This window comes from Pantherophis guttatus, chromosome 4 (assembly GCF_059756535.1).
Source record: "Pantherophis guttatus breed Tessera chromosome 4, ASM5975653v1, whole genome shotgun sequence".
Lineage (NCBI taxonomy): Eukaryota > Metazoa > Chordata > Lepidosauria > Squamata > Colubridae > Pantherophis > Pantherophis guttatus.
The window spans coordinates 9,012,180-9,036,673 of record NC_142066.1 but is presented as its reverse complement, the minus strand read 5'-3'; the positions used below and the strand labels follow the sequence as shown (position 1 = coordinate 9,036,673).

The following is a 24,494-nucleotide window of genomic DNA, read 5'->3' as shown; positions in this document are numbered from 1 at the left end:
TCAAGTTGGTGATGTCGAATCCACCTGTTGCTTCCCCTTTCTCATTCAGGAACACTTTCTCCCCACCCGAATTGTTGAAAGAAGTGCCTTGAAGAAATGAATGGAGCTACTTGAAAAGGAATGAAAGAGAGAGGGAATTAAAAGCAATATAATAGGGAAGAGAAAATCATATTCAAGTTTCATTCACTCATTCTTCCTATAACTATTATTAAGTATGAACACTTAGGGCCTCAAGTTTGAAACTCCTGATTTAGATTCTCTACATAAAGAACTAATTCAGCCTAGATCATATCTAATCTTTCTTCATTGTCCTTTACTCAAATTTTAGAATCTGAGATTCAAGCATTCCTCCATAGAGAGATGCAAGATAGAGATTATTGCAAACAAGTTTCATGTTTCATATTATGGATGCCACATCCAAGAAGGGCCACTTTTACTTCATTACTCTAAAACTCTGATAGAGACAGAAAACACAGCTTATTACCCATGAAAGGTCCATGAGCCATGTAGAAAATTCTTGGAGAATTGATTATTTTTGGAGGATGCCACGAAAAGTAATTTAAATCTTGCAATGTATGGTGATTTACTAAATAACCTCTACTGAAATCTAAACCATAATTTATTCAGTATTTTCTCGATGATCAGAATAACAACAGAAACTATTTTTTCTATATCAATTTCAGAAAGAACAGTAGGTTAGGGTCAAGAGGAGGCTGGAGATCTTCTAATCCAACACCCTACTCAAGGAGGAGACCCTATGATATTTCAGATAAGTGGCTGTCCTTCTCTTCAGAAAAATCTCCAATTTTGGAGCATCCAAAACTACTGAAGGCAAGCTGTTCCACTAATTAATTGTTCATTGTTCTCGCCATTTGGAAATTCTTCCTTATTTCTAGGTTGCTTTCCCATGCTTGATTCCACATGCAGAAAAGATTAAGACTTTCCACAATGGGATCAAAACATAATTTTACATCAAACTGCGTATTGAAATAAAAGAAGTGTCCAAGGCAAAGGGAATACCTGCCAAGCCTGGAGATGTGGAAGGTCAAGATTTTTACAGATCATAGTTTTTTCTCTATTGAAATGTAACATGTATAGAGCTTGCAAAGCATGAGCCACAGCATAAACAGCATTGTAGATACTGTAGCTTTGGCCGGTCATCTCCATTTCAAAGGCAGGTCCAGGAAGATCCTCAAGCTTCATCTCCCCAGTGCATTGCCTATTATGCATTTCTTGTAACTCTGGTTTTGGAAATGAACAATCAAATGCTTGTTCCCAAACTTCCTGCAGAAACCCATCTCTGTAGTCTGAAAAGGGATTAATGGTCTGGAGAAACTCCTTGAAACCTGCAACTGCTCTTGAATGAACAGTGAAGGAAATAGCCCCATGGAACATGTGGAGATCCCATTTGATTTGAAATCCTGATAATATGAAATCAATCTGTGCAGTCATGATCCACACCCTTCTAAATAATGCAATTTCCTTGCTCTCAGGATCTATTATAAATGTCACAAATCTTAGCCACATAATTGTCAATGATTCTCCATAGACAAGAAATGCATTGGCTTGGCTATTTACCCAATTCATAGAAATAATATAGATTCTTTGAATTACTTCTTGAAAATTTTCCCAGTGGACTAGTTGTGAAAGCCTTTGTATGAACGATGAGCAGATTCCATTCTCTGAAAGTAAGGGCTGCATTTTCTGTAAGAAATTTTCTCCATCGTTGTTGTCAACAGCAAATATCCCGATCCATGTCCACTTGAAATGATGAAGCAGTTGGATAATCCCAATGTACTGATGGTCCTCTTTTGGGACCATGAAATAAAGTGAAGAGAGTTTACTGGTCTCAAATTCCTCTTGGGGTAATGAGCCATATGTCAGCTGCAAGAAAATGAAGTAGTATTCTCTTGTGTTGTTAGATCAAATGCAATTGTCCAGATCTAGTTTTCATACAAAATATATGCAAGGAAGGAAATGTTTTCCTGAAATTCTTCTAGGTATTCATATGGAAATGAATTTATTGGAATTATTTCAAACACATATGATTGATCAATTATTTTGATAGAAGCAAAGGACACTATGTTCAAATCTTTCCTCAAGTATGGAATCTCTATAGATACTCACTTCTTGTAGTTTCAAAATTATGCTAACTATTAGTCCTTAAATTGGGCACAACATCTTAACACAAAGCTAACACTAATGTTTATTGCTCCTTGATTAATCCATAACAACATCAAGAACAGAATAATGAATTGTTCTCTTTAGCCCTTTCACAACTTACTTGTGGAATCTTGAAGAAACTTGTAATTTCAGCAATATGAGATGATGTGACAAAATCCAGCCCTCCAATGATAGCCATGAGATTCTTCTGTCTATCACATTTGTAGTTAGGGACAAATTCCTGGAATTTGAAAAGCAGGTCCAGTGTGGTGCGATAGGTCATCCTTGCATTGAGGTAACTGTCATAGATGTGGAAGCCAAGAGTGATGTTAGTTAAGATCTGGGAGTCTCCATTGATCTCCTTCACAGCAAAAGCCAAGGCAAGGACGTGTTGATGAAATTTGGTCATTATACTGCAAATAATTTCAGTAGTTGAAAGTGTAAATTGACAATTCTCATAAGGCGGCATCATTTCTGTATAAATAACAGTTTCCTTTCTGTGATGGTAATAGAAAGGAAATAGCTTTTCTAAATTTATCAATGATTTCTACGGAGGAGTTCTTGGTGGTCTCTGATCTTGGTTGCTTTCTTGCAGACATTTCATTACCTAAAGTAGGTAGCATCATCACAACCCAACACCGATGATCTTATCTGCAAGAAAACAATCAATGTCAGAGGACCCCTCATTTCCACCCTGAACTAAAATATTCTTCTTTATTGGTAATTTCTATAGAACTCAAATTGATTTTACAAAACATTTCCATGACTTCTGAGAAATATGTACTTCAACAAATACAAGTAGTCACTTTTTTCAAAGTACTATACTTTCTATGATTTTTTTTTCAAAAAATGGTTTATGAATAGATTCAGGAGGTAACACTCATTGACTGTATGTATGTATGTATGTATGTATACACTCATTGACTGTATGTATGTTTTGTGAGGAGAGATCATGCCAAATCTTTCTAAAAGTTATCTTTATCCCAGTAAATCTTCAAATAGATGCTTCTTGCTCTGAAGTTTGGTACATTTCATGTCAAAGACTTTAAAAATAATGTAAAGAAGGTTATTTCTTCTTTCATAACCAAATTCAATTGATAGAAAGAGAAGGCATAGATGAGATTAAGAACCCTACGTTTATGCGCAAATATCTTTTATCGTATAAAAGGATTTTTGAAAATCTGAGTAAGCTAAGATAGAGAAAAAATTTCTTACGTTGGTATTTCATAAGGTTTCTTAGAAGGATTTTCACTAAATTTATTTTCATAAAGGTGGTAAGCGAAATGAGATGCCATCCCACCAATGATGAAGTCTCCAGGCTGGTACCACTCCTGTGGAATAAAGAAAGCATCACTTGCAGGGCATTTCAGAGTAACTACTTTATGCACCAGAAACATCACAAAAAACATCTTCATATTTTTGTTATCATGAAAATGTTTTGTCTTCCATCCTACCAAGTTGAAAGTACATATAATCCAATACTTCATCTAAAGATTGATCCAAGGTTTATATCTGAGAATGCACCTAATGAGGAAAATCTATTGATTTCTATTTGAAGATCGATATGAGTGCAAATTTGTATCTTGGATGCCACCACGATTTGAACAGATATTCTGGCAGAAAAGAACAGAGGGTAGGAACCTGAAACAATGAATCTGACAGAGCTGCTCCTACCCCTTGTGCCAATCTCCTTGTGGTTTGTTGTTGAATTTCAATAGCCTTCTATGCAGCCTTGAATGTTGTGGCCTATAGTAATTCCTCTGGGATATAATTATTTTGTTTTGATAAGATAATAAGTAGCTGATAATTCAGCTATTTTTTTTTTTAATATGAACAATGGCAATGAAAGTAGCCTATGGAAGATTTGCAATCGAATATATATTTATTTTTTAAAAAATAATGCTTTTTTCAAAATACCAAATTTATTTTCTACCCATCATTCACAAAATAAAATACGAAGAGATCCAGTAGGTATCAGTCAGTTTTTGTCTGTATTTGTTTTCACAGAGTAACAATGCAGAACTTTTTTAAAAAAATAGCTTAAGCTCACTAAAAATCTTGAAAAGATTCCTTGTTCTGAAGTTTCATATATACTATTGCAAACACTTTAACATAACTTAAAGCAGAGGTCCTCAACCCCTGGCAATGCCTATGGCTATTTAAAGGACCTTGCAGAGTGCTCTGTAAGGATTTTTAGAAGATTTTAAAATGGGATTTTAACTAGAATTTTAAACATTTTAACTTATTTAACATTACGTGGGAAAACACCCAAGATTTTAATATTTTTCACACACACCCCCGCGAAATCTTAAGAAGACATATTATATATATATATATATGTGTGTGTGTGTGTGTGTGTGAGAGAGAGAGAGAGAGGGGGGGGGTTTCCGATGTAAATCAAGATGTTTGTATTGCCATAGTTGGGTGATATCTCACCCAAAATGTCTGATAAACACAAAATGTCTGATAAAGCCTGAAAGTGGTGATTTGAGATATCACCCAACTATGGCAATACAAACATCTTGATTTACATAGGAAAAACCCTGACTAGAAAAGTATTACACATATATATATCTTTGGTTATTCGGGTTTTCTCCCACGTAAAATTGGAAGTGTCTTGGCAACGTTTCAACGAAGTCTCATTCATCATCTTCAGGCTGGTGTTTTCGGCTTCATGCTTCTAGGAGAAAACACCAGGCTGGTGTTTTCGGCTTCATTGCTCCTAGAAGCACGAAGCCGAAAACACCAGCCTGAAGATGACGAATGAGACTTTGTCGAAACGTCGCCAAGACACTTCCACTTTTACGCGGGAAAAAAACCAAATAACCAAAGACCTACTCATCATAAAAATTTCCAATGATGGAACACTCACAATTTCTGAATACAAGCTGTCCAACAAATTAATTTTTCTCACATTTTTGAAGTTGTTTCTCATGCTTAACTTGATTCTACACATAGAAAATAATTTTTAAAAAATCCCACAATGCATTCAAAACACAAAACAATTCTACATCAAACTGCTCATTGCAATAAAACTGTCCAATGCAGAGACAGTTTTACCTGCCAAGACTGGAAATCTGGATGGTCAATTTTTTTACTCATCATATTTTTTTCTTATTATAACTCAGCATGAATAATACTTGAAAAGCATGACCCACAGCATAAACACCATTGTAGATATTGTAGCTTTGGCCAGTCATTTCCATTTCAAACACAGGTGCAGGAAGATCCTCCAGCTTCTTCTGCCCGGTGCATTTCTTACTGTGCATATCTTGTAACTCTGATTTTGGAAATGAACAATCAAATGATTGTTCCCAAAATTCATGCAGAAACCCATTTCCATAGACTGAAAGAGGATTTACGGTCTGAAGAAATTTCTTGAAACCCACAACTGATATTGAATGAGCATTGAAGGAAATAGCACCCTGGAACATTTGGAGATCCCACGTGATTTGAAATCCTCTTAATATGAAATCAGTCTGCACAGTCACGATCCACACCTTTCTAAATAATGCAATTTCCTTGCTTTCAGGATCTACCAGAAATGGGACAATCCTTAGCCACATAATTGGATTCCCCATAGACAAGAAATGCATTGGAGTTATTTTTCATCATATTGATGGAAATAATTGAGATTCTTTTATATACAGGTGAAACTCGAAAAATTAGAATATTGTGCAAAAGTTCATTTATTTCAGTAATGCAACTTAAAAGGTGAAACTAATATATGAGATAGACTCATTACATGCAAAGCGAAATAGTTCAAGCCTTGATTTGTCATAATTTTGATGATTATGGCTTACAGCTCATGAAAACCCCAAATTCACAATCTCAGAAAATTAGAATATTGTGAAAAGGTTCGATATTCTAGGCTCAAAGTGTCCCATTCTAATCAGCTAATTAAGCCATAACACCTGCAAAGGGTTCTTGAGCCTTTAAATGGTCTCTCAGTCTGGTTCAGTAGGAATCACAATCATGGGAAAGACTGCTGACCTGACAGTTGGGCAGAAAACCATCATTGGCACCCTCCATAAGGAGGGAAAGCCTCAAAAGGTAATTGCAAAAGAAGTTGGATGTTCCCAAAGTGCGTGTTGCAATATTTTCAGGATCAGACTCAATAAGATTAGTAAGAGTTAAAGGTTTAAATATATTTCCTTTTATTTACAATAGGCATTCTATATTCACTGAATATTTACAGATAGAAGCAAGGAAAAGGATGCATGTAGCTCCTTATATATACAATGGGTGGAGCTATATGTGGGAGTGGTGAATTATGAATACATTAAGAAGTGAAGAATAAGTTAACCCCTGATACCCCGTTCATATACTATTTACACATTAGAGAATAAGGCATTTACATCTGACAAATCCCCCTCTAAATGCCGATTCGTTATGCAACACCAATTACATTCAGATTCAGGACAATACAAAACATACAACTTAGAAGTTAAATATTTATGTTGCTTAGAAGGTAAAGGCTTTGTCAATATGTCAGCTAATTGTTCTGAAGTATCACAATGCACTGCTTTAATAAATCCATCTTGAGATAATTGTCTCACATGTTTAAATTTTATATCTATGTGCCTGGACCTTTGTCCAATAGCATCAGATCTAGATATTTCAATGGCTGCTTTATTGTCTTCATGCATAACAAAAGGCAAAGCAGGTTTTTTTCAAACATCTGAAATTAAATCATTAAACCATACAAGGTTATTTGCAGCTTTGGATAAACAAACATATTCCGCTTCTGTCGTTGAAGTGGCCACTAGTTCCTGTTTACCAGTGTACCAGTAAACTGGACAGTCATTTAAGAGGAATATATAACCAGATGTACTTTTTCTACATGAGGTGTCTCCAGCCCAGTCCGCATCTGCGTAACATGTAAGCTTTGGTTCTTTATTGTCATTAGGTTCTAACATTAAACAAAAGTCTAGTGTACTTTTCAGATATCTTAAAATTCTTTTAACAGCTTCCCAGTGATACATTGTTGGTTTGCTGACATATCTGGATAATAAATTGAGTGGTAAGGCGATATCTGGTCTTGTCCAATTAGATATATAAAGAAGTGAACCTATGATTGATCTATAAAATGTGTTATCCTTGAATTCGGGGGAAGATTCATCAGTATTTCTTAGAAAATCAGTTTGCATAGGAGTATCACAAGGTTTGGCATTGTTTAAATTGCATTTATTTAAAAGTTCTATGATCTTATCTCTCTGAGTAAGTTTGAATCCCCTTCTAGTCTTATTAATTTGGACACCAAGATATTTGTTCACTTTACCTAGAGATTTTAACGAGAAATGTTCATTTAGCTTAGTTACAAAAGTTTCTCTTCTCTCTTTATGTTTTCCTATGTATAAAATGTCATCCACATAAATCAATACAAATTCAATGTAATCATCACCCTTTTTGACAAAGAAACAGTTATCAGCAGTGGTAGCGTTGAAGTCCATGGTTTTAAGTACTTTTACTAAACAATCATACCATCGTTTACCAGATTGTTTTAACCCGTATAAACTCTTGTTTAACAACCAAATCTCATTTTTGTTTGTGTATTGACTGTGAGGTGCTCTTACGTATATTTCCTTATCTAGTTTTGCGTGTAGATACGCAGTCTGTATGTCATATTGAAATACATCAAGATTGAGTGCTGATGCTACCACTAGAGCTGTTTTGACACTCTCTGTTCTTACTGTGGGGGAATACGTGTCAGTATAGTCCTCCGGATATTTCTGTGCATAACCTTGTGCAACTAGTCTGGCTTTGTATAGAGTATTGCCTCCCTCTAAGTTCTTAATTTTATATATCCACCTGGTACCAATAATTGTTTTATCTTTAGGTGCAATTGCAGGTGTAAATACATTTAATCCTTGTAAACTTTCCATCTCCTTTTTCATCGCTAATTCCCATTTTTCTTTTTCTTCACGAGGGAGTTTTAACACTTCCTCATATGTATTAGGTGTTGTTGGCTCACCATCCATGTGCATTATGTAATCCTTGTATTTATTTGGCATTTGATTTCTGGTGTTTCTAATAGTTTTTTCAGGTTTACTATCGTTATCATGCAAATATCTTGCTTCCTTTTTTGTTAGTGTGTCTGTCTTTATTTTGTGTTGGCTATTTGTCCAAGTTTTGGTTTTGTTTTTATATTTGTTGATATTTTGCTTTTCTATGGTCCCTTTCTCATGGGATTTTGTATCTTTGTATTTATTTGGAAATATTTCATTAAGATGTAATTTAGACCAGTTGGCCTGTTCATGGAACACAGCTGTTCTGGAGACTATAAATTTGTTATTATTATCAATGAATCTGTACCCTTTAGTGCCAGTCTCATATCCCATAAATCTGAGTCTTCTGGATACGTTTTCTCCCTTTCTTCTTAATTGCTTAGGTATGTGTACGTCTGCAGTGACTCCGAATATGTGCATGTGTGCTAATTTTGGTTTCCTATTATACATCACTTCATATGGTGTCTTATTTACAATGCTGGACCAGGTTCTATTTTGTGTGTAATTTGAATAATGTAAGGCTTCTGACCAGAATTGTTTGCTTAAGCCAGCATCTTCCAATGTGCATCTAATCATGATTTGTAATGTTGAATTCTTTCTCTCTGCAATCCCGTTCTGGAACGCAGAAAATGGACTAGATGTGTAATGTAACATTCCTTTGTCTTTTAACCATTGGGAGAATTCTTTAGACATGAATTCACATCCCCTATCTGTCATGATTTGTTTTATTTTGATATTGTGTTGTGTTTCTATGCGTTTGTAAAATTCTTTAAATTCTTGAAAGGTTTCATCTTTGTGTTTTAATGTATAAACAAATCCATAGCGGCTATAATCGTCTACTATTGTCAAGAAGTAACGTTTTCTATAAGTGATTGATGGAGTTAATGGACCAACTAAGTCCATGTGTACTAAATCAAAAATTTTGTTAGTTGATCTAGTAGATTTTCTTGGCCTGGGACTAGTTTTTAGTTTTGTAGATTTGCATACTGAGCATTCCAAATAGTTTTCACAATTTTTTATTTTAACACCTTCTGCGTGTTCAGTCATTTTTTGTACTACAGGAAAACTGGCATGTCCTAACTTCCTATGTAAGATGTGAGCACACTCATCATGAATTGGCTTACCTATTTTTGGTTTTTTTTCATTGTGTGCATCTATGTGATCATGAGATATTTTACATTCATCATTATCACTGTTGCTAATATTTTCATCATCTACTTCAATACAATCTCCCATATTTGAATCAATGTTATGCAGCCATTTTTCCTTTGTTATCAGATAGGGTAGGCCTCCTTTAATCATCACAGTGCCTATATTTATTTTATTCTTCTCTAAAGTTGCTTTTCCTTTTGAAAAAACAATGTTAATGTCAGAATCTCTACTTAGTTTTATGGCACTTAGTATGTTATGAGGTATTTCAGGTATTAGCAATACCCCCTCTATTTTTCCTAGACCAGGCAGGGTTACATTCCCTCTACCTAAGACTTGAACCTTTTCTTGGTTAGCTACCTTTATTACAAATTTATCTTCTGTAAATGAAGACAATATATTTTTGTTATTAGTGGTGTGATTAGTTGCTCCAGAATCAATAAGCCAATTATTGTTCTCATTTTGCTGTATGTTAGTGTTGTCTTGTTTATTTAACCCATTCAGTGAGCCAGGTTTTCTATCCTTTGAATTATCTCTGCCCCCTCTATTCTCTTTGTAATTTGGTGGGCTTCTATATCTATGTCTATCTATGGAAGACTGTCTATAATTGTATTTGTTCCTATATTCTGACCTATGTCTTTCCTTTGAAATCTTGTGGCAATCTCTTCTATTGTGTTCCCTGGATCCACAATTGTGACATTTAAATGTTTCATTATATTTTTCTTGGAAAGCTACTTTCCTATATGGTTTGTGTTCTGTGTGATTGTTAGAACGATTTCTTCTTGAATTGTCTTCTGCTATCAATTTATTGGATAGACTTTCTATGGATAAGTATCCTAGATTGATTGTGTCTAAATGTGACATAAAATTGTCCCATGATGGATCAAGTGAGTTGATAATAACACTTTTCATTGTTTGGTCTGAAATCACCTCCCCCCTCAAATGCAGCTCAGCTCTTATTTTGTTTAAAGATATTAAATGCTCACTTATGGAAACCCCTGGTTTTATCCTAGATGAAAAGAAATCTTTAGACATCCTTGTGGTGGTAGCTACACTATCACTGTGAAACAAATTAAACATGCATTGAATAATTTCTGAAACAGTCAAATTTGGCTTAATGCTGTGATACATTGCAGGAGACACACTAGATATTATTAAGAAAAATGCTCTATGGTGTAAACAATCTATTTTTATAGTCCAAGGTCTTCTTGGGGGACTAGTGATAAAAAATAGTAAGCTTTCCTTCATAAAGACAACCTGGAGCTGTTGATACCATTCTTGCAAGTTAATGCCATCAACCCTTAGCTTCGGGAAGTCACTGGGTAAATTTCCGACATTATTGGGTCCATTACTTACAACCTGAGGTAGTCCGTGGTCTCGTAAATGCAGAAAATTGCAAAACGGCGTGGGGATGCTCGCAACGAGTCTGCGCGGTCTTCTCGTCAGTTCATGTCTTCCCGGGCCGTCTGCGTAGTCTTGCGCATGCGCGTTGTCCATTTCTTCTTTGGAGTCGTCGTGGAAGGTTCTCCCCATTGCGGCTCGCTCGTTCTGCTCCTCCTCGGACGAATCAGTCTCTGGTTCGATTTTGGGAGTCCTGACGACGGCGGCTGTTCTTCCTCTTCTTTTGAGGGTGTTGGTGCTTGCTTCGGTCTGTGTCGTAGGGCGGTATCGGCAGGGCTCTCTGGGTTCGGGCGTCAGCTCTCTCGTTGTCAGGATGGGAGCGGGCAGGTCTTGAGGCATTGGCTTGCTCGCTCGCTTCTTCGTTAGCTTTTTAGTAATTTTTAGTTTTGGCCCAAATGCGGCAAAAAGCGTTTTCATTGCTGATTTTATTTGGTAGTTTGTTGAATCACCTTCACTTTCTGATTCTGATTCTTCTGAGGTGTTTGAATCTTCTTTTTCATTTTCGTTGTCTGGTAATGTTTTTCGCGCCAGAAATTTTGAATTGAGCTTTTTGATTGGCCCTGCTTCGCTCATCTTGGAGGCCTGTTGAAACCAAGATGGCTGCCATTCAAAATTTCGCGCGGGATCACCGTTTTTCTTCTTCGCAGTGATTTTCTCTGCAGTCATATCACTCACTATTTTGGGGTCTTTAGACTTTTCATTAGTGATGTTTTTCTCTCTCGCTGCTCCGCTGTTCTTCAGCATATCTTGGAGGTTCGCGATGAGGCTTTCATCATTCTTCTGGCTCTTTAATAATTTTAATATCTCTGACCTGAGTTCGTTATTCTCTATCTCGATTTCCTCCTGGTCATCATTTTCATCTATTATTTCTTCGTCTTCAGTGGTGTATTCTTCGGATTCTCTCGAAATTGCGTTTGTGGATTCGTTGATTATTTCTTGTTCTGTTTCCATTTCTTTGCTGTAGGCCCTGGTGTTGGGCCTATCTTTCTTAGACATTTTTAAGTTTTTATTGAGTCAATTAACCATCCTCTGCTACCAGCTTGTTGCAATATTTTCAGGATCAGACTCAATAAGATTAGTAAGAGTTAAAGGTTTAAATATATTTCCTTTTATTTACAATAGGCATTCTATATTCACTGAATATTTACAGATAGAAGCAAGGAAAAGGATGCATGTAGCTCCTTATATATACAATGGGTGGAGCTATATGTGGGAGTGGTGAATTATGAATACATTAAGAAGTGAAGAATAAGTTAACCCCTGATACCCCGTTCATATACTATTTACACATTAGAGAATAAGGCATTTACATCTGACAGTGCGGTATCAAAGCACATTAATAGAAAGTTATGTGGAAGGGAAAAGTGTGGAAGAAAAAGCTGCACAAGCAGCAGGGATGACCGCAGCCTGGAGAGGATTGTCAGGAAAAGGCCATTCAAAAGTGTTGGGGACTTTCACAAGGAGTGGACTGAGGCTGGAGTCAGTGCATCAAGAGCCATCACACACAGACAGATCTGGACATCGGCTTCAAATGTTGTATTCCTCTTATCAAGCCGCTCCTGAACAAAAACAATCTCAGAAGCATCTTACCTGGGCTAAAGACAAAAAGAACTGGTCTGTTGCTCAGTGGTCCAAAGTCCTCTTTTCTGATGAGAGCAACTTTTGCATCTCATTTGGAAACCAAGGACTCAGAGTCTGGAGGAAGAATCGAGAGGCACACACTGCAAGATGCTTGAAGTCCAGTGTTGATTTGGGGAGTCTGTGTTGATTTGGGGAGCCATGTCATCTGCTGCTGTTGGTCCACTGTGCTTCATTAAATCCAGGGCCAATGCAGCCGTCTACCAGGAGATTTTGGAGCACTTCATGCTTCCTTCCGCAGACGAGCTTTATGGGGATGCTGACTTCATTTTCCAGCAGGACTTGGCACCTGCCCACACTGCCAAAAGTACCAAAACCTGGTTCAATGACCATGGGATTACTGTGCTTGATTGGCCAGCAAACTCGCCTGACCTGAACCCCATAGAGAACCGAACAATGCAGAAGAGCTGAAGGCCGCTATTGAAGCATCCTGGTCTTCCATAACACCTCAACAGTGCCACAGGCTGATAGCATCTATGCCACACCTCATTGAGGCAGTAATTAATGCAAAAGGGGGCCAAACCAAGTATTGAGTACATATGCATGCTTATACTTTTCAGAGGTCCGACATTGTTCTATGTACAATCCTTATTTTATTGATTTCATGTAATATTCTAATTTTCTGAGATTGTGAATTTGGGGTTTTCATGAGCTGTAAGCCATAATCATCAAAATTATGACAAATCAAGACTTGAACTATCTTGCTTTGCATGTAATGAGTCTATCTCATTTATTAGTTTCATCTTTTAAGTTGCATTACTGAAATAAATGAACTTTTACATGATATTCTAATTTTTCGAGTTTCACCTGTACTTCTGGAAAGTCTTTGAAGTGGACCAGTTTTGGAAGCCTTTCTATGAACCATGAACAGATTCCGTTCTCTGAAAGCAAGGGCAGTATTTTCTGTAAGAAATTTTCTCCATCGTTGTAATCAGCAGCAAAAATCCCAATCCATGTTCACTTGAAATGATGAAGCAGTTGGATGATCCCAATGTACTGATGGTCCTCTTTTGGAACCATGAAATAAAGTGAATTCATGGTTCAGCTAAACAATGCTGGCTGGCAGGCCCGTGGGGGAGGGCCTTCTCTGTGGCTGCCCCAGCTCTCTGGAACCAGTTACCGCCTGAGGTCCAGACCATTCCCACCCTATTGGCCTTCCTAAAAGCGGTGAAGACCTGGCTTTTCCGGTAGGCCTGGGGCCGTTGATCTCGCTCTTGCGATCTGGCGAGATCCGGCCATGGATGGTATGAATGAGTTTTAATGTTTTAATGTTTTTAATTTTAAAATGTTTTTTATTAGAATTTTAAATGTATTGTGAGCCTTCCTGAGTCTTTGGAGAGGGGCGGCATATAAATTGAATTAAATTGAAATTGAAAAATTGAAAACTTAACAAAGAAGAGAAAAAAAAATAAGAAGACACCTTAGCTTTAAATTGAGAAGCCAAGAAGCCTCCCAACTGATTGGCTAGAACCGGTTCACTCCTTGTAAACCACTCGGTGGTGATAGATTGGCAATTGAGGCCAAGCTGCCTGAAAATGGTTTCCAATGCTCTCAGTGGTGGCAGAGTGGCAAAAAAATGTTTAATCTCTTGCTGCGGCGCTTCAAAGGGCTGCCCTACAGCTGATCAGTGGTAAAAGGCAGTGTAGTGGTAGACCAGTGTTCTCCAAAAACAAATAGGTAGACCGGAACGCTCCAAAAACAAATGGATAGACCGGTATGACTCTGCAACCATTTAAAACCCTGGTAGACCAGTACCTCTGCTAAATCCTAAAGAATTGCTTGTCACATGACCATCAAACCACGCCCACAAAATAAGCCATGCCCACAGAACCGGTAGTAAACAATTTTAGAAACCACCCCTGGTCATAGGGGACAAATAAGCAATCCCTAACCCTAACGTCCTTGTCCTAATATTCCTTTTTACTTACTCTTTTCATGTATTCAAATTATGTTTATACTTTTACCTGTTATCTTATATATGCTTGACAAATAAACTTATGATTATGATTATGATATTAGGCAACAGTCAATATAAATTGTAAGGATACAAGCAACATAGTTACAGTCATACAGTCGTAAGTGGAAGGAGATGGGTGGTGGGAACGATGAGAAGATTAATAGTAGTGCAGACGTAGTAAATCGTTTGACAGTGTTGAGGGCATTATTTGTTTAGCAGAGTGATGGCATTTGGGAAAAAACTGTTCTTGTGTCTAGTTGTTCTGGTGTGCAGTGCTCTATAGCATTTTTTTTAGGGTAGAAATTGAAACAATTTATGTCCAGGATGTGAGGGGTCTGTGGATATTTTCACAGCCCTCTTTTTGACTCTCGCAGTATGCAGGTCTTCAATAGAAGGCAGGTTGATAGTAATTGTTTTTTCTGCAGTTCTAATTATCCTCTGAAGTCTGTGTCTGTCATATTGGGTTGCAGAACCAAACCAGACAGTTATAGAGGTGCAGAGCTGCAGATGACAGACTGCAACAAATAGAAGTACTGACTTTTTTCGAAGGGCTATAGAGATTTTCAGAAATTGGTATATGAACAGATTATATTATTATTATCTTTATTCATTAAATATGAAACTCAGTCAATTGAACATTCAAAAATGAATCACAAATACCATTTTCTGGTGCTAATGGTCGATATGGGTTGCTGCCAGATCCTAGGTATCAACTAAGTACCTTCTTAAGATGTACGATGTTCCAAATAGTGCAGTTTTTTGCTGTTCCACTGGTGTTATTGCAGGAAGCTGCAATTTGCTGATGTATCTTATAAAATTCTTGGACATGTTACCAAGTGCCCCGATGACAATGGGTATCACTGTTAATTATTTAATGTAATTTAATGTAATTTATAGTAACAATTATTTTATTATTATTATTATTATTATTATTATTATTATTATTATTATTTAATCTTTAGTGAGATTCACAGCCTTTGAGGCTCGTTAATAGCTCAGCAGCTCGAGTCCTAACCAAGGACCTAGGAACTGTTAAGGTATCGTCAGAGGATGTAACCTGTTCTGAGTAAGGTGGTTTTTTGTAGAGTCAAAATGTTCAAGTCCAGCAAATTTAGAATTTCTAAATAGCAGGGTAGCCCTTTGGGTATTGCTCCAAGGGCTCCAATTACAATCGGGACAACACACGATTTCTTTTTCCACAGTTGCTCAACTTCAGTTTGCAAGTCCCGGTACTTTGTGATTTTTTCTTGCTGCTTATCTTCAATCCGTGCATCACCAGGTATTGCAATGTCAATGAACCATACTTTTTTCTTTTCAACTATTGTTATGTCAGGTGTGTTGTGGACCAAGTGCTTGTCAGTCTGAATCCTAAAGTCCCACAAGATCTTGAGTTTCTCATTCTCTAAAACTTTCTCAACCTGATGTTTCCAGTGGTTTTTGCTGTACTCAAATCCAAACTTCTGGCACAATTTTTATTTTTTATTTTATGATGATGATGATGATGATGATGATGATGATGATGATGATGATGACAGAATACACAGCAAATGAGATGGCCATGCTGGATTTCGTATCCCAAATCACTAGTTGAACACTTCCCAAGCATTTAGGACTGTGTAATGTATCGGCGGATTATGTGAGCAGATCCTGGTAAGGTGGCCTTTTGCAACTGACCAATGGTGATCTTGTCAGCACCAATTGTTTTTAAATGCTTGCTTAGGTCTTTAGGCACAGCACCCAGTGTGCCGAGTACCACTGGAACCACCTGCCCTGGTTTATGCCAGAGTCTCTGCAGTTCGATTCTCAAGTCCTGATATCTGGTGACTTTTTCAAGTTGTTTCTTGTCAATTCTGCTGTCACCAGGTATGTCAATGTCAACGATACACACCTTTTTCTTCTCCGCAATTGTGATATCCGGGGTATTGTGTTCCAAAACTTTGTCAGTCTGTATTCGGAAGTCCCACAGTAGTTTTGCAGGCTCATTTTCGACCACTTTTTCAGGCTTATGATCCCACCAGTTCTTTGCTACAGGCAGATGGTAGTTGAAACAAGTTCCAGTGGACCATCTGAGCGACTGTGTTATGGCGTTGTTTGTAGTCAGTCTGAGCTATTGTCTTGCAACCGCTCAGTATATGATCAATGGGTTCATCCGCTTCTTTGCAGAGTCTGCATTTGGGGTCATCAGCAGATTTTTCTATTCTGGCTTTGATTACATTCATTCTAATGGCTTGTTCCTGGGCTGCAAGAATCAAGCCTTCTGTCTCTTTCTTCAGTGTTCCATTTGTCAGCCACAACCAGATCTTTTCCTTATCTACTTTTCCCTTGATCTTCTCAAGGAATTGTCTATGCAGTGCTTTGTTACACCAGCTGTCAGCCCGAGTTTGCATCGCTGTTTTCCTATATTGAGTCTTGGTTTGCTGCACTTTGAGCAGCTTCCTCTTGTTGACCTCCAGCAGAGCTGGTTCAACACTGTCTTTCACATAATCTTCCAGAGCATGCTTCTCTTCTTCGACTGTCTGCTTCACTTGCACTCTGCCGCCTGCTATTCTGGGCAAATATAGCATGTCGACGTCACTACACGGGTGCAGCGCATAGTGTATGGTCTTCAGTTTTCTTGTTTTCCTATCCAGGCTGCCCAGCTCTGCCTGTTTCCAGTTTACGATCCCAGCAGTATATCTGATGACGGGTATGGCCCAGGTATTTATAGCCTTGATTGTGTTACCGCCATTCAGTTTGCTTTTTAGAAGTTTCCTGACCCTTTGCATGTATTCTTTGCTGACCACATTTTTCATTTGCCCGTGCTTGATATTGTCCAGCTGCTGTATGCCCAGGTATTTGTAAGCTTCGGGTTAGTGGCACTTGATGGTTTGTCCATTGGGCATTTTAATTCCATCACTTTCTACGATCTTCCCTTTCTTCAGTGCCACTGTGGCACATTTGTCCAGGCCGAACTCCATGCTGATGTCAGTGCTGAAAATTTGAACTGTATTGGTCAGTGACTGGATTTCAATTTCTGATTTTCTGTATAACTTCAGCTCATCCATGTACAGCAGGTGAGAGATTTTCTGTGAATTTTTAGCAGTTTGATAACCCAGGTTAGTTTTCTATAAAATTGTTGACAGAGGGGTCATGGCGATGATGAACAGCAGAGGTGACAAAGAATCACCGTTTGACTTATGAAGTCTTTTTGGATACTCAGGGTAATCCGAAGTCACGAGAATTATTAACTGTCCAAGGATATAAGATAGACTGGTGGTCTTATTCCCAAGTGCACTCTAGGTATAAAAAAGATTTATATAGTGAAGGAACTTACCGTAAAAGACAAGAATTGGATAAGATCTTATTAGAAGGAAGAAAAGGGGTACTATCTAAATGTTACGCATATTTATCGTCTCTGCAGATAGGACAGGATGTAGTGAAGGATTGTATGATAGTGTGGGGGCAAAATTTTGGATATCCCCTTGACTTCCAGCAATGGGAATAGATTTGGTTGAAAAATATGAAATTAACCATGGCCTCCTCATATAAAGAAAACATATATAAAATGGTCTACCGTTGGCATCTCCCCCCTGCGAGACTAGCTAAAATGTTTCCCGGGACATCTTCCTGCTTTTGGAAATGCGGTTACAGTAATGGAACTTACTTTCATCAATGGTGGACCTGCCCGCAGGCGCATAAATATTGGAAACTTTCTGTAAATATTGGAAAAAAATACGGCAGTGGATTTTGGAAATTACACAGATCAATTTGGAATTGAGGCCCGAGATTTTCCTGTTGGGGGCAAAACCTTTGAATATTAAATCAGATATATGGTTCTTGTTGATTGATATTATTACTGCAGCAAGATTAGCATTTGCGCAGGAGTGGAAAAATCAATACTTAGCGATGGATTTGAAAATAATATATAAAATTAATGAATGTGTGGAATCAGATAGATTAACTAGATTGATCAATGGTAAAAAAGATTCAGAATTTTATAACAGTTGAAAATTATGGTACGATTGGGTCCAGAAAAGGTGGGATAGAATAGATATATGATGGCAAGTATGTATATATAAAGGAATGACTTTATATTTATGGACAATGTACTCACATAACACCATGGTGGCAGAATTGTATATTTCATTTGTGTATTGATGCATAGAATATATTAATAAAATAAAATTAAAAAAAAAAGAATCACCCTGGAAAATCCCTCTTTTGATGTTGACCAGTCTGTAGCTTTCACTTCCAATAAACAGTTCCATTTTCCAGTGCTTCATCGCATTTGCAATGAAAGTACCAGTGCACTTGCATATTCCAATGACATCCAGGCATTTGATGATCCAGCTGTGCGGTAGTGAATCAAATGCTTTCTTGTAGTCAATCCAAGTTGCAAATTTGTTTTTTGGCTTTTGCAGTTCTCTAGAATCATTTTGTCGATCTTTCATGCCTCTGCTCCCTCGCTTGTTTCCTTTCTGCTCTACTGGCAAGATGTTATTTGCTTCTAGGTAGTCCTGGATCCTGTCAGCTATGATGCCAGTCAGCAGCTTGAACATGGTTGGCAGACACGTTATTGGCCTGTAATTTGCAGGTGTTGCCCCTTTTGCTGGATCCTTCTGTATCAAGTAGGTTTTCCCAGCTGTTAACCATTCACTGATGTTTCCTGTCTGCAGCATCTCATTGAATTGTTCGGCCATTTTTCCATGCAGGCCGGTCAGGTATTTGAGCCAAAAGCCATGCAGTTGATCATTGCCCGGCGATGTCCAGTTCTTGACTTTTTTCACTCTGTTGCTTATCATTTCAGTAGTTATTTTCAGTTGGTCCATTTTGTTCTTGGAGAATTTTGTCTCAAAGTCTCTGATCCACCCAGCATTTTTGTTGTAACATTTCTCAGTCTCCTACAGGTCTTTCCAAAACTGAGTAGTTGTCATTTTCTCAGGTTTTTCAATTTTCGCATCCCCCGTGTGATTCAGACTCTGATAGAACCGTCTTTGGTCTGATTGGAACAATTGATTTTGTTTGTACTGGATGACTCTGGCCTCGTATCTTTCAATTTTTCTTGCTGTTGCCGTTATCTGCTGCTTCACAATTTCCAATGCTTCGTCATTTCTTCTTGTGCTGAGCCCGTATTTTTTTATCAGGTGTTTCTTGATCTTGCTGTTCTTCAGCTTTTTTTCCTTCTTCAGATTCTTCAGGTTGCTTGCATCTGCTCGCAGGCTCTTGATTTTTAGCTCCAACCTGATTTTCCACTGCGGTTTTCCAGTCAATTTTCTAGGGGGCTGCGGCTGTTGAATCCCCAGTTCTTCTGTTACTATGACTGCTGTACTGTAGGCAAGCTGATTTGTTTGTTCATTTGATGTTATCTTGACTACTGCAAGTGCATAGTTCACATCTATCATCAATGGCACTAAATGTTTTCTAGGCACAGTCATCAATGTTGGAAGCCTTCTTCTTTCCGCATTTGTTGCAGCATGTGCCAAGATTTTAGCTTTCAGTTCTTGCTGCCTCTCATTGAGTACTCCTGGTGTGTCAATGATGACTTCAGACCCTTGCTGATTCTGATCTTGCAAAATATCTGCATTTTCTTCGAATTCAGACTGTTCAGTTGCTCCTGATGTTATTGGAGTATTTTCTGCAGCCACTTCAGCAGACTGCTGTTCAGCAATCCGTGTTCCCATTTCACAATTTTTCCGTATTTCTTCAAGTTCGACTTCACTGAGCACTTTGTTTTGGCTAATCGTAATTCAGTTATCCTTGAGCCTGGGTATTCTTGTTTCCATAATTTGTACATCCTTTTTTGATAGCCTCGTTTTTCTGGTTCTGCTTTGTAGTAGCCTTTCATTACTGTGTGGTTCTCTGACATGGTGTATTTCTGCCGCTTCTGAGGTTGTTCATCTTCCAGTCACTCTGCAGGCCCATGCCCTGGTTGTTCAGCTATGGCGGCCTGTAGCCCACTTATTGACAGATGTCCAGGTTCCCCAACACCCAATGTGGTCCTTGTTAACCCGGGTGATGACCGAGCTGATATAGGCTTCGTTTGATTGTGTTCCACCATGATTCATTGCATGCGTTGTTGGGTACACTCAGTTCTGCTCCAAAAAAATTTCTTACTTTGGTATGTCATAAGGTTTCCTAGAAGGATTTTCACTTCCCATCCTACCGATTGGGAAGTACCTATAATCCAATACTTCATCTAATTTTTCACAAAATAAAATATGAACAGATCCAGTAGGTATCAGTCATTTATTCTATGTATTTTTTTTCAAGGAGTAACAATGCAGAACTTTTTAAAAAAATACCTTAAGCTCACTAAAAATCTTCAAAAGATTTCTTGTACCAAAGCTTCATACATTCTATTGCAAACAGTTTAACATAACTTAAAGCAGAGGTCCCCAACCCCCTGGCCATGCCAGAAACCAAGCCATGCAAACAAGAGATGCCCTATCCGAAGAATGCAGGCAGCACACGAAACCAAATTCCCCCAGTCTGCAGGAAAACCTTTTCCCCCCAGGTAGTTTCATGTTTATGATATCTCCTTCAATCAGATAGTGATGCACAGTTGTTCAAGGGTTTTGGGCTGAATTTCATATTTGATTTTCTTGAATAATGCCAGATTCTTTAAGATGGTCATTAGTCAGTATACATTTTGAGTAAAGGGTGAGACAGAAGGAAGAATACAAAGAACATAAAATAATAGAGTTGGAAAGGAACTTGGAGGTCTTCTGGTCCACACACCCCTCCCCACTGAGCAGGAGATCCTATACCATTTTTTAAAAAAAAAAAATTGTGTACCGCCCTTCTCCCTGAGGACTCAGGGCAGTGAACAGCCAAGTAAAAACATAAACTACAAACATTAAAATACAATTAAAAAGATATATATAAATTTGGCCCCATGATTAAAAACAATAACAGACAATTAAAAACATTTTAAAAAGTGTTAGGCCAGCCCGGCTTGCTGGAAAAAGAAGGTTTAAAGGGCACGGCGGAAGGCACCAAGGTCTTGGATTCTCCTTATCTCAGGGGGCAGCTGATTCCAGAGGGTAGGTGCCCCCACAGAGAAGGCCCTCGCCCTGGGGGTCACCAGCCTACATTGTTTGGCTGATGGCATCCCGAGGAGGCCCTCTCTGTGGGAGCGCACAGATCGATGGGAGGCCGTCGGTAACAGCAGGTGGTCTCAAAGATAACTAGGTCCTATGCCATGGAGCGCTTTAAAGGTGATAACCAACACCTTGAAGTGCATCCAGAAGACCACTGGGAGCCAGTGCAGCTCACGCAGGAGAGGTATTGCATGGGAGCGCCATGTGGCTCCCGTGACTACCCGCGCGGCCGCATTCTGGACCAGTTGGAGCCTTCAGGTGTTCTTCAAGGGGAGCCCCATGTAGAGAGCGTTGCAGTAGTCCAGGCGAGAGGTGTCAGACAGCGAGGAGGCTGAAGAGGATGTGGTGCCAGAGGCAGAGACTCAGCCAGGGTTTTCAGAACATCCAGAGGCTCCTTCAAGTGGAGAGAGCGAAGTGGAGGAGCCTCTCCTCAATGCTCAAGCGCGCACGGCTGCCAAAAGGCAGGAGTGGCTACTCAGGAGGAGGAGGTCTCCTCGAGAGTAAGGCTTGAGGATAATTGGCCACTCCCTTAGCCTATTTAAGTCACACGGCCTTAGTAAGTTTCTTGCTAGAAACAACTTTTATTATTATCAGAGTATTTTGGTTTATCATATCTTGTTTTCTGGGTACGTTGCCAACCTTTGCCGGTCTTGTTTATTCTTGCTACTTAATAAATTTGAAAAGGACCATTGGTGTGTATCAATATCCTTGGAAATCTGGAGCTGGGGCAGAACACCTTGGCAGAAAAACAAAACCAAACTATGTTCCTACATTCCTGTAGACAGTAAACAATTTTTTTATTCTTTTTTTCAGCAATTTTACCTAGAAAGAAAGATCACATGATGTACTAATTTCTCTTTGTGAGATTTCCCCTGTGGTTGAAGTCAGGCCGCAAAACAATGATGTAGCATTTTGGGAGGAATATGCATCCCACTAATGCAGCACTGGAGGACAAGATGGAGAAGACCTCCACAGCTACCATGGCTTTTCCTTTTGTGCTCAGATAGGCTGGAAAGAAAGATATCCACACACTGCAAAAGGCCAACATGCTGAAGGTGATGAACTTGGCTTCATTAAAGCTGTTGGGTAATTTACGGGCAAGAAAAGCCACAATAAAGCTGGCAATGGCCAAGATACCCATGTAGCCCAAGACACAGTAGAAGAAAAAAACTGAACCCTCATTACATTGTAAAATCATTTCTTGGAGCTCTGATTTCATGTCCAACTCAGGGAATGGGGGAGATGTTGACAACCAAAGTATACAAATCCATATTTGCAAGAAAGAGCAAGAAAAGACAATAGAAAAGGCCAATCTTTTCCACACCCATCTCCTCATCTGAGATCCAGGTTTCGTGGCCATGAAAGCCACAACCACGGTGATGGTTTTGGCCAGTACACTAGAAATGGCCACTGAGAAAGTGATGCCAAACATTGATTGTCGAAGAAGGCAGATTACTTGGCCAGGCCAGCTGAGGAAGAAGAAAGAGGAGAGAAAACAGAGCAGAAGAGACACAAGGAGGGTGTAGGTGAGGGACCGGTTGTTGGCTTTGACAATGGGAGTATCCCTGTGCTTAAAAAAAGTTCCAAGAACCCAGGAGGTCAGAAAGAAAAAACCAAGAGCTGCTGAGGCTAAACCAATTCCTAATGGTTCTTCAAATTTTAGAAACACCACCGGTTTCAAGATACAGCCTTTCTTTTCTTTATTTGGATAATGATCTTCTGAACATTGAAAACAGTCATCCATATCTAGAAGGAAAATCAAGGAATTTGTCATCTAGGCCTTCCAAATTATTGAAAATCACTTTATGTTTATGCACCCATGTAGTTTAAAGTTTGCTTAAGTCTAATGAAATGTGGTAAAATTTGTACCTTACCATTTTGGTCTGAAATCTTCCCTTCAGGGCATGGAACACAGTCAAAGCAGCAGAACTGATTTCCCTCAATCGCTTTCTTCCAGGATCCAGCAAAACAAGGATCATTACATCGAGAAAGTGGAAGAACCTGGTGATAAACATGAAAAGAGCCTTGTTGGCACAGCAGACTAAAGTGCTATTAAATAGCACCAGCTGCCTGCAAATGAGCATCTCTGCATTTGCGGAGCGGCAGAGGTAGAAAACCAGGCTCACATCCTATTTGACTGTTGCTTGTATAAGGGGGTGAGAGACAGGTACCTGGGTCCATATACCAAAGGAATGACCCATTGGGATCCCCATATCAAAACAACTTACTTTATGTGCGGCCAGAACCTGAAGATCACCTTAACATAGCACAGTACTTAAACAAAATGGTTTGGTTGAGATCTGCATACGTGGGACTGATTGGGGTAGATTGGAAGGGTGACACCAAAATATAATTTTATGTCATCTTATGCTATTTTATATATTTATATATTAAATTATATTGTATCTCAGTCTATAGCTATTGTATTTTACCCTATTCTTATTTTAAGTTGTTTGTATGAGATATTATTGGCAATATGTGTTTGCACCTTGTGATTCGATATGACCTATAGGCTAATCAAAGCTACCATTTTAAACTGTACTTTATTCCAATTTCATTTTAAATCATATTTTATTCCAATTTCACTTTAAATTGTATTTTATCCAATTCCATTTTAAATTGTTTTTATCAGATTTTAGTAATAATTTGTTTCTGGAACTCTGCAATTTGATATGGCCCAAAGGCTAATCAATAAAGTAAACTCTGAACTCTGAACATTGTAATGTCATATTTGTCAGTTTGAGAAATCCTTGATGATCCACAACATTTGAAAGAACATGCCATTGTTTATTTTAAAAAAAAAACAGAAATTAGATTTCTAAAGAAACTGTGTTCAATATGGGATCAAAATGGATTAAGGCATGGTGGAGTCACTAATTCGATACCTGGTTAAAAGCTGGACTCCAGACAATCACATCATCATCAATCCACAGTTCCTTCCCCTTTGGAGCCTGTAGATCCATCTTTCCAACTCTAACCCTCTGAAAGGATCTGTTTGGAAAAGTGATCAAGGTGGTGATGTCGAATCCACCAGTTGCTTCCCCTTTCTCATTCAGGGACACTCCCTCCCCAGCTGAATTGTTGAAAGAAATGCCATGA

General features: G+C 38.4%; 1 pseudogene; it reads right to left on the bottom strand.

Annotated features, from left to right (window-relative positions):
• Positions 1 to 15,922: 15,922 nt before the first annotated feature.
• On the bottom strand, positions 15,923 to 18,854 carry LOC148113679 (uncharacterized; annotated as a pseudogene).
• Positions 18,855 to 24,494: the final 5,640 nt, after the last annotated feature.